We start from the raw sequence: 17,204 nt of genomic DNA, 5'->3' as shown, positions 1-17,204 counted from the left end.
TCCTCTCCAGGCTCTTGTCTCGGGTACCACCCTCAACAGGCAGTCACACAGCAGAGCCCAATGCGCTATCTGTTCATAATTTTATGAAGTATCTAAATTTCATTTACTAGTTAAAAAAAAAAAGAATAGAAAATCTGGACCAAGTAAATTGTGAACTCAAAAAGTTAGAGAAGGGATACCAATTACATTAACAACACTTTCTTTAAAAAATAGAATCACTTTCTTTTGAAATCAACCAGTGGTGAGACGTGTTTTTCTTCTCGGGTGTCCCATGATGGCACCCAGCTTTCCCTGGCAAATGCTGCCAGCCCCATTCCTCGCACACTGCCCGGCAGCAGCAGCAGACAGTGTGGAGAAGAGCACATGTCACCACTGGGCAATGAGCGTAGACAGACGTGTGGCTTCTCAATGCCATATATGGTTGGAGAGCTTTCTATTAGAAAAGTCCATGAGGAAGCTGTGAATAGGATCAGTCCAGAAGTAAAACTCTTTATTTTCACTGTCCAAACATCAGTCAATATACTGGGAAAGCCAGCGGAAACCCTCGCCGTAGCCTTGCCTCTTGAGCACACTGCACATGAATACTTCCATGGGGCGGGCGTTCAGCTCCTTCAGAGTCACATTCCCCTTTCCTGTGGTCTGCCCATACAGACCAAATATTTCACGGAGTTTTTATTCACTGATTGCATCTGTCCTGTCAATTTTGTTTCCCAAGATAAGAATTGGCACGTTGGATATTGTTTCATCAGTCATTAAAGCATTAAGCTCAACTTTGGATTCCATGAGACGAGAATGATCCGCACAGTCCACCAGAAAAACTATACCATTAATCGCTGGGAGATAATTTTTCCAAAGGCGACGTGCTTGCTCATGCCCACCGAGATCAAAAGTGGTGAAAGTCATTCCAGCAATTGTCAGTTCTTCTGAAGTGGGATGGAGTGTTGGTACGTGCTGGCCTAGTCTGTCATCTTTCAGCATGTGAAGAAGAGTGGTTTTGCCCGCGTTGTCCAATCCTAAGAATACAAGTTTTCCAGATTTCTTGTAGAGTCCTAGGAACTGGAGCACACTGCTGAAGCCATTGTAGATCCACTCAAAGATGAAAGACATTATTGATGCTTACAATGGCCCGAGGGGCTCCTCCGGCGGTGGCTGGCAGCGCGACCCTCACTCAGAGCACACAGACCAGCAGTCAAGACTCCCTTTCTTAAAAAACAGTTTTTCCAGCAGGAGCCCTCCTGCTGTGCCTGATTCTTAGTCAAAGTGTGAGCCACTCTCGACTTTGCTATACCAGCAGAGAAAGTTTTAGCCATCTTTCATTTTCCAACATGAAACACAGAACATGCAGTCATTCAGAAAACTAGACATGAACACACATGAATTAAACACGTGAACAAACCGGTGCACCAGACAGTAGACATTAGACAACATAAAGAGAGCAGAGAACTACTGCTGTGAGGGCTAGAGAGAAAGAGGCAGGGCGTCCCCTAACATTTCTCTTTGCCTCTGGGACATTTTCCTCCCACCTGATGCAGTTTCCAACTACGGCCAATCCGCCAGATTATTTAATCCCTTTTATTAAACCCTTTTATTTCTCTGGTCTAAAAAGCAGCTTCTGGAAGCTGTGGCCGACTGCCTGTTATGTTCCTAGATCCTGCTATCACTGCTGAACCTGAGTGGATCCAGCGCTGTTCTAGCTCAGACCATACCACACCTTAGCAACCTTTTGCCTGTTGCATCTCTGCGTTCTGGTACGAGTTTTCTATCTGTGGAGCTCCATACTAGCAGTGTTTCTTCCAGCGTCCTCTGCCATTCCCTGGTCCCAAGTTGGTTCACCAAATTGGCTAGTCTGCTCAAGGGTCAAATGTTTAATAATAAAATCTGCACTTATAAAGAGGGAAGCCCTTCCCCAGTCACACCAAGTTTCTTGATGTAGAGATGTGAAGTTGTCAGAACAGCTTTTTAGCAGAAACTCACCAAATTCACAGTTTGCAGCTAACTCCAGAAAATCTTGGAGAATCGGTTTGGCCTCAGGGCAGGTAGCAGGCAGTGTAACATCAAAGGAGAGTGATGAGAAACAGCACAGCAGGTGACCCTGCCTCAGGGGCGTACAATACGGTCTGAACCAGCCTATCTAGGCTGAAAGAAGTTACACCTGGCAAATACAGAAGTAGATGCTCACAGTCATCTATAAGATGGAACACAAGGCCCCCAATGGAGAAGCTAGAGAAACCACCCAAGGAGCTGAAGGGGTCTGCAACCCTATAGGTGGAACAACAATATGAACTAACCAGTACCCCCAGAGCTGGTATCTTTAGCTGCATGTGTAGCAGAAGATAGCCTAGTCGGCCATCACTAGGAAGAGAGGCCCCTTGGTATTGCAAACTTTATATGCCCCAATACAGGGGAATGCCAGGGCCAAGAAGTGGGAGTGGGTAGGTAGGGGAGCAGGGTGGAGGGAGGCTATAGAGAACTTTCGGGATAGCATTTGAAATGTATATAAAGAAAATAATAAAAAAAGAACTGAAATTTTTGATAGTTTTAATATTTTAATTTTATGCATATATGTGTGCTTAAATGTATGTATGTCCATACCATGCAAACCTGCTGCGCACAGAGTCAAGAACAGTGTGTGGAGCCTCTGGAACTGTAGCTACAGGCAGTGATATGTCAGTCAATGTGGTTGCTTAAAACAGAACACAGTTTATTTACAAGATCACTGCATCCTTTTCAATACTGAGCCAGCTCCCAAGCTCCAAGGTCTTGTTTATTGCTTCTCAAATGTAGAAACTACAATGTTGCAAGTGTCATTACTGCAATGAATGCATTATAAAAATGCGAAAAATTGTTTTCCAGCCTTTCACTCTGAGGTAGTGTCTGTCTTTTTCCCTGAGGTGGGTTTCCTGTAAGCAGCAAAATGTTGGGTCCTGTTTGTGTAGCCAGTCTATTAGCCTATGTCTTTTTATTGGGGAATTGAGTCCATTGATGTTAAGAGAAATTAAAGAAAAGTAATTGTTGCTTCCTGTTATATTTGTTGTCAAAGTTGGGATTCTGTTCTTGCGGCTGTCTTCTTTTAGGTTTGGTGAAGGATTACTTTCTTGCTTTTGCTAGAGTGTAGTTTCCATCTTGTATTGGTGTTTTCTTGTTATTATCCTTTGAAGAGCTGGATTCATGGAAAGATATTGTGTGAATTTGATTTTGTCATGGAGTCCTTTGTCATAGTCCTCCATCTATGGCAATTGAGAGTTTTGCTGGATGGAACACAGGGCCCCCAATGGAGGAGCTAGAGAAAGTACCCAAGGAGCTGAAGGGGTCTGCAACCCTATAGGTGGAACAACAATATGAACTAACCAGTACCCCCAGAGCTTGTGTCTCCAGCTGCATATTTAGCAGAAGATGGCCTATTTGGCCATCATTGGGAAGAGAGGCCCCTGGTCTTACAGACTTCATAAGCTCTAGTACAGGGGAAGGCCAGGGCTAGCTAAGAAGTGGGAGTGAGTGGGTAGGGGAGCAGAGCAGGAGGAGGGTATAGGGAACTTTCGGGATAGCATCTGAAATGTAAATAAAAAATATCTAATAAGAATGTAGTTTAAAAAAACAAAACAAAAGAAATGGGAGTACCAACAAAGGAAAGCTTAAGAACTTTAGTTGTTCTGACAAAGGCAAATATAACATTTTCCTTCATGTGAAATCATGGAACAATGAGAAACTGGAGTTAAATATGAATTACAGTTGAAAGGAAGACAGAGATGAGATAAAGAAGCACTGATATGATACAAGCTCATAGTGCACATGTATGTATCACAATGCAATCCTTTACTATGGATAATTAGCATATGCTTTAAAATAAAAAGAAATTGAAACCTCTCACCACAGCTCTGGGGCCCATTTCATACATTTGTCTTCCATGACTATCTCTGTTCCTCTAGCATCTCCCATATAAGCCATGTGCTGTAATATTAACTTTCTAGAAAATTCACCAAAGTACTTCAATTGTATACAATTATCATGTTTGCACAGATTCATTTTCTCAAGAAAATATACTTCTGGTCTCCTACTTATTTCTAAGGAGTTACATTATAGCATATTTTATTTATAACAACTTTTCCTTGGTGGAATTTTCTGCAAAGAATAAATGGGTCAAGTCTTCAGTCCTCTAGAGTATACAAACCCCCATATCGCAAGTGCTTTCTGTTAAGTATTTAAGAGCTCCATGGTAATAGAAAACATGCTAAGTGATTTATATTGGAACAGAGACATTCAAATTTAGATTTCAGCACCCTTCTTAAGAGGCATTGACATATTGTTTTCTAAATAACCTGGTCACCACCAAACCATCCTCAAGTACTATCCTCAAGTCTATTTAGAAGGTCTATATCTACACTAAACTCTTAAGTTTGTTAAATTTCAATAAATCAACTGTAGTTTTATTTCCATCTGCCAATTTCTCAAAACAGGACTTTTTTAGTATTAATGTTTGCATAAAACTGGACATTTTAAAATCATCTCAGATTCAGTTCTTGGCCTCTTGTATAAGGCATTATCTGTGAGCTTTCTCAGCATATTACAAACATTATCATTTGTTTCTTCAGCTCCAAAATAACTGAGGATATATTTTCTCATTTTCTTGTTTCTTTTGGTCAATAATTTTCCTAGTCTTATTAAAGCATCTTATTTCCATATGGAACTGGGATGCAAACATCCTGTAAACAAGAAAGCATAGTATATGCTACATTTGATCCTGGCTTATATTTTCCATAGGAATGCTTTGTCTTTTTGTGATACAAATGCATCATTGTGATTATTGGGAAAGGTAGTAATTGATGGCATAATGTTGCTACATGGACATAGCTACTCTGGGCTTGCAACCTCAATGAGGATATGTGCTGCAATGCTGTTTCTGGTTGAAATATATAGTAAGGTCTGAGTGACATATGTTGGAAACAGTGGTCTGTATAAGGACATTGCATTTGTCAGGAAAACTTTTTGCCACTGGATAGTTCCCACCCAAAAAACCAGTAATATCTATAAAGAGAGTCTGAGTAAAGTTAAATGGGAAAGCTTTTTATTAACTTTTGCAATTTTCTATGAGCTTGAAATTATATCACATCATAAAATTTTCAAAAATTCAACTAAGAGCAGAAGTGTTAAATCTTCTCACTTTTTGCTCCATGGAAATACTGAAATAATGCTATGAATTTAGTGGAAGCACTTTCTTTTTTTTCATTTTTTATTAGATATTTTCTTCATTTACATTTCAAATGTTATCCTGAAAGTCCCGTATACCCTCCCCCTGCCCTGCTCCCCAGCTCACCCACTCCCACTTCCTGGCCCTGGCATTCCCCTGTACTGGGGCATAAGTGGAAGCACTTTCAAACTATGAAATTGGATTTTAAAAGTTCCCTACAAAACACACACACCTCACATCCTAGGAATAGGAAAGGTAGGATCTTAGGACATGTCAAAAGCCACTTGATAGATCTGATATTTGTTTTCTTGTTCCTGAGGTAATATACCTGACAAAGGCAATTCAAAGAATGGTACATTTCTTTCACACCACAGTCTGAAGGAAAAGCCTATCATGATAAGGTAGAGGCAGTGGGGGAGATGGATTTATGGTGAGAGATGCATGAGGTATGTGTTACCATTGAGGTCACAACCAGAAAAAGAAGGACATGAATTGTGATGCTCAGTGTTTTTGGAGGGATGCTTTTTATTTAGATTCTATTTAGTCTATGGAATTGTATCACACAAATTGAAAGTGGATCTTCTGTCCTCACTGGAACTGCTCTGAAACACATTTGTACTAATTTGGACAAGGAAGAATAACTATCTCAAGTCTATATTATCAACTTGACAGATATACATATGATTTTTAAGTAAAAAATAAATGTCTTAATAAAAGTCTATATTTTATAGGTCAGAATCGCACAGGATACCCAACTTCAAAATGCATAATTAATCATGAGGAGGTAAATTCATAAATACCATAATTGATCAAAAATCCCAACAAAATCAACAAAGATAAGATGCATGCCTACACACACACACACACACACACACACACACACACACACGCACACACACACACATGGTTAAATATTTATGTTCATTATGTAGTTTAATTGTTTCAGAAATCCACTCTCCACTATATTACTGAGAAAATGGATGAAGAGGGAGTCAGTAACAAAAACTAAGGGTGCTTCAAAAACTTCGCATGAGAAGTCTTTCTATTATTGTCCACATAAATGCTGTAGAAGTAATTACTTACGGTTATCCTGTGCATAGTATTGTGATAATATTTTTTTATTACATATTTTCCTCAATTGCATTTCCAATGCTATCCCAAAATTCCCCCAATCCCCCCCCCCACTTCCTACCCACCCATTCCCATTTTTTTTTTTGGCCCTGGCGTTCTCCTGTACTGGGGTATGTAAAGTTTGCGGTTCCAATGGGCCTCTCTTTCCAGTGATGGCCGACTAGGCCATCTTTCGATACATATGCAGCTAGAGTCAAGAGCTCCAGGGTACTGGTTAGTTCATAATGTTGCTCCACCTATAGGGTTACAGATTGCTTTAGCTCCTTGGGTACTTTCTCTAGCTCCTCCATTGGGAGCCCTGTGATCAATCCAATAGCTGACTGTGAGCATCCACTTCTGTGTTTGCTAGGCCCCAGCATAGTCTCACAAGAGACAGCTATATCGGGGTCCTTTCAGCAAAATCTTGCTAGTGTATTCAAATGGTATCAGCGTTTGGAAGCTGATTATGGGGTGGATCCCTGGATATGGCAGTCTCTACATGATCCATCCTTTCGTCAGAGCTCCGAACTTTGTCTCTGTAACACTTTCCATGGGTGTTTTGTTCCCAATTCTAAGTAGGGGCATAGGGTCCACACTTCAGTCTTCATTCTTCTTGAGTTTCATGTGTTTAGCAAATTGTATCTTATATCCTGGGTATCCTAAGTTTTGGGCTAATATCCACTTATCAGTGAGTACATATTGTGTGAGTTCCTTTGTGATTGTGTTACCTCACTCAGGATGATGCCCTCCAGGTCCATCCATTTGGCTAGGAATTTCATAAATTCATTCTTTTTAATAGCTGAGTAGTACTCCTTTGTGTAAATGTACCACATTTTCTGTATCCATTCCTCTGTTGAGGGGCATCTGGGTTCTTTCCAGCTTCTGGCTATTATAAATAAGACTGCTATGAACATAATGGAGCATGTATCCTTCTTACTGGTTGGGACATCTTCTGGATATATGCCCAGGAGAGGTATTGCTGGATCCTCTGGTAGTACTATGTCCAATTTTCTAAGGAACTACCAGACTGATTTCCAGAGTGGTTGTACAAGCTTGCAATCCCACCAACAATGGAGGAGTGTTCCTCTTTCTCCACATCCTCTCCAGCATCTGCTGTCACCTGAATTTTTGATCTTAGCCATTCTGACTGGTGTGAGGTGGAATCTTAGGGTTGTTTTGATTTGCATTTCCCTGATGATTAAGGATGTTGAACATTTTTTCAGGTGCTTCTCTGCCATTCAGTATTCCTCAGGTGAGAATTCTTTGTTCAGTTCTGAGCCCCATTTTTTAATGAGGTTATTTAATTTTCTGGAGTCCACCTTCTGGAGTTCTTTATATATATTGGATATTAGTCCCCTATCTGATTTAGGATAGGTAAAGATCCTTTCCCAATTTGTTGATAGCCTTTTGTCTTATTGACAGTGTGTTTTGACTTACAAAATCTTTGCAGATTCATGAGGTCCCATTTGTCAAATCTCGATCTTACAGCACAAGCCATTGCTGTTCTATTCAGGAATTTTTCCCCTGTGCCCATATCTTCAAGGCTTTTCCCCACTTTCTCCACTATAAGTTTCAGTGTCTCTGGTTTTATGTGAAGTTCCTTGATCCACTTACATTTGACCTTAGTACAAGGAGATAGGAATGGATCGATTCCCATTCTTCTACATGATAACAACCAGTTGTGCCAGCACCATTTGTTGAAAATGCTGTCTTTTTTCCACTGAATGGTTTTAGCTCCCTTGTCGAAGATCAAGTGACCGTAGGTGTGTGGGTTCATTTCTGGGTCTTCAATTCTATTCCATTGGTCTACTTGACTGTCACTATACCAGTACCATGCAGTTTTTAATCAGAATTGCTTTGTAGTAAAGCTTTAGGTCAGTCATGGTGATTCCACCAGAGGTTCTTTTATCCTTGAGAAGAGTTTTTGCTATCCTAGGTTTTTTGTTATTCCAGATGAATTTGCAGATTGCTCTTTCTAATTCATTGAAGAATTGAGTTGGAATTTTGATGGGGATTGCATTGAATCTGTAGATTGCTTTTGGCAAGATAGCCATTTTTACAATGTTGATCCTGCCAATCCATGAGCATGGGAGATCTTTCCATCTTCTGAGATCTTCTTTAGTTTCTTTCTTCAGAGACTTGAAGTTTTTATTATACACATCTTTCACTTCCTTAGAGTCACGCCAAGGTATTTTATATTATTTGTGACTATTGAGAAGGGTGTTGTTTCCCTAATTTCTTTCTCAGCCTGTTTATTCTTTGTGTAGAGAAAGGACATTGACTTGTCTGATTTAATTTTATATCCAGCTACTTCACCGAAGCTGTTTATCAGGTTTAGGAGTTCTCTGGTGGAATTTTTAGGGTCACTTACATATACTATCATAACATCTGCAAAAGGTGATATTTTGACTTCCTCTTTTCCAATTTGTATCCCCTTGATCTCCTTTTGTTGTCGAATTGCTCTGGCTAGGACTTCAAGTACAATGTTGAATAGGTATGGGGAGAGTGGACAGCCTTGTCTAGTCCCTGATTTTAGTGGGATTTCTTCAAGCTTCTCACCATTTACTTTGATGTTGGCTACTGGTTTGCTGTAGATTGCTTTTATCATGGTTAGGTATGGGCCTTGAATTCCTGATCTTTCCAAGACTTTTATCATAAATGGGTGTTGGATCTTGTGGAATGCTTTTTCTGTATCTAACGAGATGATCATGTGATTTTTGTCTTTGAGTTCGTTATATAATGGATTAAGTTGGTGGATTTCCATATATTAAACCATCCCTGCATCCCTAGAATAAAACCTACTTGGTCAGGGTGGATGATTGCTTTAATGTGTTCTTAGATTCGGTTATCAAGAATTTTATTGAGTATTTTTGCATCAATATTCATAAGGAAAATTGGTCTGAAGTTTTCTATCTTTGTTGGATCTTTCTGTGGTTTAGGTGTCAGAGTAATTGTGCCTTCATAGAATGAGTTGGGTAGAGTTCCTTCTACTTCTATTTTGTGGAATAGTTTGTGCAGAACTGGAATTAGATCTTCTTTGAAGTTCTGGTAGAACTCTGCACTAAACCCATCTGGTCCTGGGCTTTTTTTTTTGGCTGGGAGACTATTAATGACTGCTTCTATTTCTTTAGGGGATATGGCACTGTTTAGCTCGTTAACTTGATCCTGATTTAACTTTGGTACCTGGTATCTGTCTAGAAATTTGTCCATTTCATCCAGGTTTTCCAGTTTTGTTGAGTATAGCCTTTTGTAGAAGGATCTGATGGTGTTTTGGATTTCTTCAGGATCTGTTGTTATGTCTCCCATTTCATTTCTGATTTTCTTATTTAGAATACTTTTCCTGTGCCCTCTAGTGAGTCTAGCTAAGGGTTTATCTATCTTGTTGATTTTCTCAAAGAACCCACTCTGAGTTTGGGTAATTCTTTGAATTGTTCTTGTTTCCATTTGGTTGATTTCCCCCCTGAGTTTGATTATTTCCTGCCTTCTACTCCTCTTGGGTGAATTTTCTTCCTTTTTTTCTAGAGCTTTTGGATGTGTTGTCAAGCTGCTAGTGTGTGCTCTCTCCAGTTTCTTTTTGGAGGCACTCAGAGTTATAAATTTCCCTCTTAGAACTACTTTCATTGTGTCCCATAGGTTTGTGTATGTTGTGGCTTCATTTTCATTAAACTTTAAAAAGTCTTTAATTTCTTTCTTTATTCCATCCTTGACCAAGGTATCATTGAGAAGACTGTTATTCAGTTTCCACGTGAATGTTGACTTTCCATTATTTATGTTGTTATTGAAGATCAGCCTTAGTCCATGGTTGTCTGATAGGATGCATGGGACAATTTCTATATTTTTGTATCTCTTGAGGCCTGTTTTGTGACCAATTATATGGTCAATTTTGGAGAGTTCCCGTGAGGTGCTGAGAAGAAGGTATATCCTTTTGTTTTAGGATAAAATGTTCTGTAGAAATCTGTTAAGTCCATTTGTTTCATAACTTCTCTTAGTTTCACTGTGTCCCTGTTTAGTTTCTGTTTCCAGTATCTGTCCATTGATGAAAGTGGTGTGTTGAAGTCTTCCACTATTATTATGTGAGGTGTAATGTGTGCTTTGAGCTTCACTAAAGTGTCTTTAATGAATGTGGCTGCCCTTGCATTGGAGCATAGATATTCAGAATTGAGAGTTCTTCTTGGAGGATTTTACCTTTGATGAGTATGAAGTGTCCCTCCTTGTCTTTTTCGATAACTTTGGGTTGGAATTCGATTTTATTTGATATCAGAATGGCTACTCCAGCTTGTTTCTTCAGACCATTTGCTTGGAAAATTGTTTTCCAGCCTTTCATTTTGAGATAGTGTCTGTCTTTTTCCCTGAGATGGGTTTCCTGTAAGCAGCAGAATATTGGGTCCTGTTTGTTTAGCCAGTCCCTTAGTCTATGTCTTTTTATTGGGGAATTGAGTCCATTGATATTATGAGATATTAAAGAAAAGTAATTGTTGCTTCGTTTTATTTTTGTTGTTAGAGTTGGCATTCTGTTCTTGTGGCAGTCTTCTTTTTGGTTCGTTGAGGGATTACTTTCTTGATTTCTCTAGGGCGTGATTTCCATACTTGTATTGTTTTTTTTTTTTTTTCTTTTATTATCCTTTAAAGGGCTGGATTCGTGGAAAGATAATATGTGAATTTGGTTTTGTTGTGGAATACTTTGGTTTCTCCATCTATGGTAATTGAGAGTTTGGCTGGGTATAGTATCCTGGGCTGGCATTTGTGTTCTCTTAGTGTCTGTATAACATCTGTCCAGGCTCTTCTGGCTTTCATAGTCTCTGGTGAAAAGTCTGGTGTAATTCTGATAGACCTGCCTTTATATATTATTTGACCTTTCTCCCTTACTGCTTTCAATATTCTATCTTTATTTAGTACATTTGTTGTTCTGATTATTATGTGTTGGGAGGAATTTCTTTTCTGGTCCAGTCTATTTGGAGTTCTGTAGGCTTCTTGTATGATCATGGGTATCTCTCTCTTTCTTTAGGTTTGTGAAGTTTTCTTCTATTATTTTGTTGAAGATATTTGCTGGCCCTTTAAGTTGAAAATTTTCATTCTCATCAATTCCTATTATCAGTAGGTTCAGTCTTCTCATTGTGTCCTTTATTTCCTGGATGTTTTGAGTTAGGATCCTTTTGCATTTTGTATTTTCTTTGATTGTTGTGCAGATGTTCTCTATGGAATCCTCTGCACCTGAAATTCTCTCTTCCATCTCTTGTATTCTGTTGCTGATGCTTGCATCTATGGTTCCAGATTTCTTTCCTAGGGTTTCTATCTCCAGCGTTGCCTCACTTTGGGTTTTCTTTATTGTGTCTACTTCCCTTTTTAGGTCTAGTATGGTTTTGTTCATTTCCATCACTTGTTTGGATGTGTTTTCCTGTTTTTCTTTAAGGACTTCTACCTGTTTGGTTGTGTTTTCCTGTTTTTCTTTAAGGACCTGTAACTCTTTAGCAGTGCTCTCCTTTATTTCTTTAAGTGAGTTACTAAAATCCTTCTTGATGCCCTCTACCATCATCATGAGATATGCTTTTAAATCTGGGTCTAGATTTACGGTTGTGTTGGGGTACCCAGGACTAGGTGGTGTGGGAGTTCTGCGTTCTGATGATGGTGAGTGGTCTGGATTTCTGTTAGTAGGTTTCTTACGTTTCCCTTTCACCATCTGGTAATCTCTGAAACTAGCTGTTAGAGTTGTCTCTGGTTAGAGCTTGTTCCTCAGGTGACTCTGTTACCCTCTATCAGCAGACTTGGGAGGCTAGCTCTCTCCTTAGTTTCAGTGGTCAGACTATTCTCTGCAGGCAAGCTCTCTTCTTGCAGGGAAGGTGCCCAGATATCTGGTGTTCGAACCTGCCTCCTGGCAGAAGTTGTGTTCCACTCACCAGAATTTTTAGGATCCCGTGGGGAATCCTGTGTGGGTCCTTGCGGGTGTCTGGAGACTCTGCTTAGCAAGGCACTCAGGTCCTCGAGTGGACCGGAAGGGACTTGTGCCCCAGCTCAGGCCAGGTTATCTGTTTCCCTAGTTAATGCAGTCTCAGGTTCTGAGAGATTGGATTGGAGCAGACACTGTGTTCCTCTCACCAGAGGTCTTAGGATCCCGTGGGGAATCCTGTGTGGGTCCTTGCGGGTATCCAGAGACTTCGCTAGCAAGGCACCCTGGTGCTTGAGTAGACCGGAAGGGACTTGTGCCCCAGCTCAGGCCAGGTTGTCTGCTTCCCTAGTTAATGCAGTCTCAGGTTCCGAGAGATTGGATTGGAGCAGACACTGTGTTCCTCTCACCAGAGGTCTTAGCATCCCATGGGGAATCCTGTGTGGGTCCTTGTGGGTGTCCGAAGACTGCAATGGCAAGGCGCCCCGGTGCTGGAGTGGACCAGAAGGGGTATTGTGATAATCTTATATTCCATAGGATTTCCACTAAAAGGCCAGTTTTGAGATTCATGCTCTTGGATTTTTGGTGTGAGTGTCTGAACATCCCTCAAACTATTGCCATTGCTCTTGGTTACAAACCATTAATTTATGGCAAGACTGTCTTTCTAACGATACCATACACTTTGAGATGAGACATGAGAAATCAAGTTCATATTGACCAATATATGTTTCATAGTTGCTGGGTACATTCCATTGCACCTATAATGCATTGGTTTTTTTAGATCAAGTCATTCATAGTCTTACCCAGCTGAGAACACTATGAAATACAACAGTGACTGTCCTAGTACAATACTCCCATGCTACATGTATATTACAACTATTAATGGGGTAACCAGTCACTGTCCAGTTCTTGGGCCTTGCTATACAGTAGTAATTCTCAACCTGTGGGTACTGACAATTAGAAATCACATATTTCTGATAATCTAAAAGTCTGCTCACTAGAAAAATTACAATCATGAAACACCAACAAAAATTAATTTATGGTAGTGGGTTCCTAAGAACAGAGGAAACATGTGTTGTACATATATCCATAGCCTTAGATTAGTGCAACACTAAGAAATCATCAGAACAGATTCTTTTTGCTATGAAAGTCATTATCACATTGACCAAAGCACAAAGAATGAGTGATTTTCTATCTTCCGGTCACAAATGGGATACCTATATCATTTCCCAAATCAAAGTTTCAAATAGTGTAATGGTAAATAGGATGGAAAAATTCAAATGGCCAAATGGGAAGGATCACTGGCGAGGGGTGGGGGTGGGAGTGTTGGGGGGAAGCATCTACTAGGTATGTCAGTGTCACTGCACTCATAAACTCAGAAAAGCTTGGGATTTTGCAAACTGTGTGATCTTTGCAGTTGGGGGTCCCAATGTTGCTTCTTGGCAACACACACATACACACAACATTAGACCAGTCGTCATTCTAGCATAACATAGGGGGGTTCATGAGACACCAGCATTAAGTGAGGAGTTATTGATAGTTCATGGCTTCTGGGCAGGGAGAAGCAGTTTTCTCTAAGGGTGTAGCCCCTAGTAGGTCAACCAAGCACCAGTGGATAAACTCACACACCTACAAATATATGAACAGCAGAAATTGACATGGTAAAATAAATAAAGTTTATGAAGTTGGAGGATTTGGTAATATGAAAGCACATCTAGAGGACTTCGGAAGACAAGCAAAGAAGTCAACATGATCAAATGCTGTTTTATGCATATATGACATTCTCAAAAAATTAATGAAAACACTATATTGAAGAAGATGAGGGGGTTTGCAGCCCCATAGGGAGAGTAACAGTGTCAACCAGCCAGACCCCGCTAGAGCTCCCTGGAACTGGACCACCAAGTAAAGAGTACACATGGAGAGACCCCATGGCTCTGGCTACATATGTTGCAGAGGATAGCCTTGTTGGAAATCAGTGGGACGAGTGGCCCTTGAGCTTGAGGGGGTTCTATGCCCCAGTGTAGGGGAATGCCAGGGCAGGAAGACAGGAGTGGGGAAGTGGGCAGGGGAGCACCCTCATAGCAGCAGGGTGAGGGAGGGGAGGATAGGTTTCCAAAGGGGAGACCTGGAAAGGAGAAAACATTTGAAATGTAAAGAAAGAAAATATCCAATGAAAGAAAAAAAAAAAAAACAATCCAATATATATTCCAGCGCATACTCCAGAAATTGCATTCATGCTAGCGCTAGTCATAAATTTAATCTTTTAGAGGCTGTTTTCATAAGAGGTGCACAAGGACACTGGCTAGGCTAAGTTGGTGTTGACTCAATGCCGAATTCACCTAGGGTTATGACAGCAAATTGGGATGGGGAATTCTATATAGGCATTTCCCGCAGCCAAGAGTTGCATCAGGCAAAAGGAGCAGGGTTTAAAATAAAATCAAATAAGAAAAATACCAAACAACAACAACAAAGATGTTTCAAAAATTCTTAGCTCAACTATATTTATACTGTGCATGGATCCAATAAGTAGGAATGGTAAATATGCATATGACATGTGAAAGAGTGGGAGAACAGGTTTCAGAAAAGCAGTTGTCCCTTTGCCAGGTCTCGTTAGCAAAAAAGGACATCCACTTCTCTTCATCTCTGTGTATTGCCTGTCTTTGGTGAACCAATCTGTCTACATGTGTCTGTTTTTGTCTAGTTGTTTGAATGACTGTTGTACTGTTTCATGTTCAAGAGAAAAAAATGGATAAAATTTTATCTGCTGGCTATTCATCCCTTAATTTAGTTTAGCTTTATTAGAAGGCAGTTTCAATTTGCACAGCAGAAACTGTTAAGATACCCTGCACTGTAGCTGGGAGACAAGCACACCTGGAGAAAAGCTGCTTTTAAAGGGACCAAAACTTTCTCAAGTTCTAAGGCAAGTAAGCTGATAGTTGTTTCTCCTAGAAAAATCTCTGCAACTGTGATTATTGGGTTCAGCAAGTGACAAGGTGCTTTTTCTCTTGAAATTATAGCTAGAAAAAGCAAGAAAATTTTGTTTGGTCTAAATGTATAAGATTTATGTAGCCACTCATTTTTGTTTCTGACTGGTTTACTGCATGTCTTGGTTACAGAGTGATTTATAAGTTATTGGGTATGATTAAAACATTGTAATGCTGGTAACAGAAAGTTAGCTTAAAACTGGTAACTCAGAGTTGGGGTCATTTTAAACAACACATGGCATTAGCTAACACAGGAAAACAGGTCTCTACAGATACTTCTAAATTGGGATAATATTTTATGTAATTCTTATCCTAGGAATCAGACTAATTTAGGGCAATATCTCTTTTATGAGGTATTAAAAGTTACACTGTTATGCATTTATATATAACAACTGGCAGCCAAAATGTGTGATGTGAAAGTAAATCTTTCGGTATTGATTTTTAAAGAGAATGGATGGTTTAAAATTGGGTTTTGATTTCCAAAGTTGTGGTGTGGGAACGTGCAAATGTGTGACCTTAGAGAACATAAGATGGCTGCTGAAAGACCTTGCTAGAATAGCATGCTGGGGATTTTCTGCTAGAAAGTTGTGATTAACACTCCCTTCCTGGAATGACCCAGCAAAACAAGCTTTACAAGAAATCCCCCCAACCCCCCTCCCTCAAGGCAGGTGCAGATAACAATCAAAAATGTTTTGGTTCCCTCTTCTGGTGATTAAGACCTCACCTCACTCCTGGCCAACAATGCTGCTTAAGGAAGGTCATTAAACACTTCTCTCTCCGGAAGGGAGAGGCTAATTACCATTTATTTATTTATTTTTTTTTATTTATTATATGTAAGTACACTGTAGCTGTCTTCAGACACTCCAGAAGAGGGCATCAGATCTCATTACGGATGGTTGTGAGCCACCATATGGTTGCTGAGATTTGAACTCTGGACCTTCGGAAGAGCAGTCGGGTGCTCTTACCCACTGAGCCATCTCACCAGCCCCCTAATTACCATTTCTAAAGGTGAGAATGAAAAGGTAGCTGTGGCCCATCAATGTGCTTAAACCAACTCCTGTTGTTATCAAGGTCTACACTTAAACTGTATAAAAAGTCTGGGCTTAGGAGATTTGGGGTCTTCTCTTCCCCAATTGCAGTACAGTCCCAGTGCGCTAGATCAATAAACCTCTTGCTTGTTGCATCGATCTCCATCTCTATGTTTCTTTGAGTGGGACATTCCAGATGTAAGACTCTTCAGGGGTTGTGTTCTAATGTTACAAGAGAACTTAAAAATTATAGTTAAACTGCCAGTGTTCTTTTGGCTGCAGTTTGCAGTTCCATCTCAGGCTTGGCATTTCTAATTCACCCATATTTGTAATTAAGGAAAAAAAATCAAGCAAGTTCAGGCTGTTGCCTTGAGGGAGACTACAGTAAACATTTACATTTGAGTTAATGCAAAGCTCAGAGAAGCCTTAGTGGAGGTTTGTTGAGGCATCCCTTTTGTTTTGCAAACCCTGCCTAAGGCAGTTTTTTGAGCCCTTGCCTCCAGGGACCTGGGAACTATTTTTAAGCCAAAACAACATTACTACAGCTTTGTCCAGGTGTTGTTCAAAACAAAGTTCAAACGTAAGATTTATGAAAGGTTAATGAGGCTATGGAACTTGAAATTTGGCCTGCCTATTCCAGCAGCCATTCCAGGAAATGCATACAGAATTATTATAAATGTAGAAGGTTGTTTTAATACAATCTTCCTTTGCATCCTGATGATTGTAAAAGGTTTGCAATTAGCTTGTTTGCTTGCAATTTTAAAGAACCAATGAAGCAATATCATTGGATACTTTTGCCACAGTTAATTGTGTGTGTATATATATATATATATATAGTTGCTGCTTCAATAAAAGAAGTTTATTGAATCCTTCAGTGTATATTATTCATTATATGGATATTTTATTAGCTAACCCCTCTGACAGGGAGTTTTACTACAAACCTTTGCTTGTATACAACAAGCTTTGAAGTTTTGGGGAGTAGTTGTTGCTCCAGAAAAAGATTCAAAGGCAATATC

General features: G+C 39.8%; 1 pseudogene; it reads right to left on the bottom strand.

The window, feature by feature from the left end:
- Positions 1-464: 464 nt before the first annotated feature.
- Positions 465-1,207, bottom strand: LOC146999660 (small COPII coat GTPase SAR1A pseudogene; annotated as a pseudogene).
- Between the last annotated feature and the right edge of the window lie 15,997 nt (positions 1,208-17,204).

This window comes from Mus caroli, unplaced genomic scaffold (assembly GCF_978045245.1).
Source record: "Mus caroli unplaced genomic scaffold, Mus_caroli_1 scaffold_82, whole genome shotgun sequence".
Taxonomy (NCBI): Eukaryota; Metazoa; Chordata; class Mammalia; order Rodentia; family Muridae; genus Mus; species Mus caroli.
The sequence above is the reverse complement of the archived record's forward strand: the minus strand, read 5'-3'. Positions and strand labels throughout refer to the sequence as shown.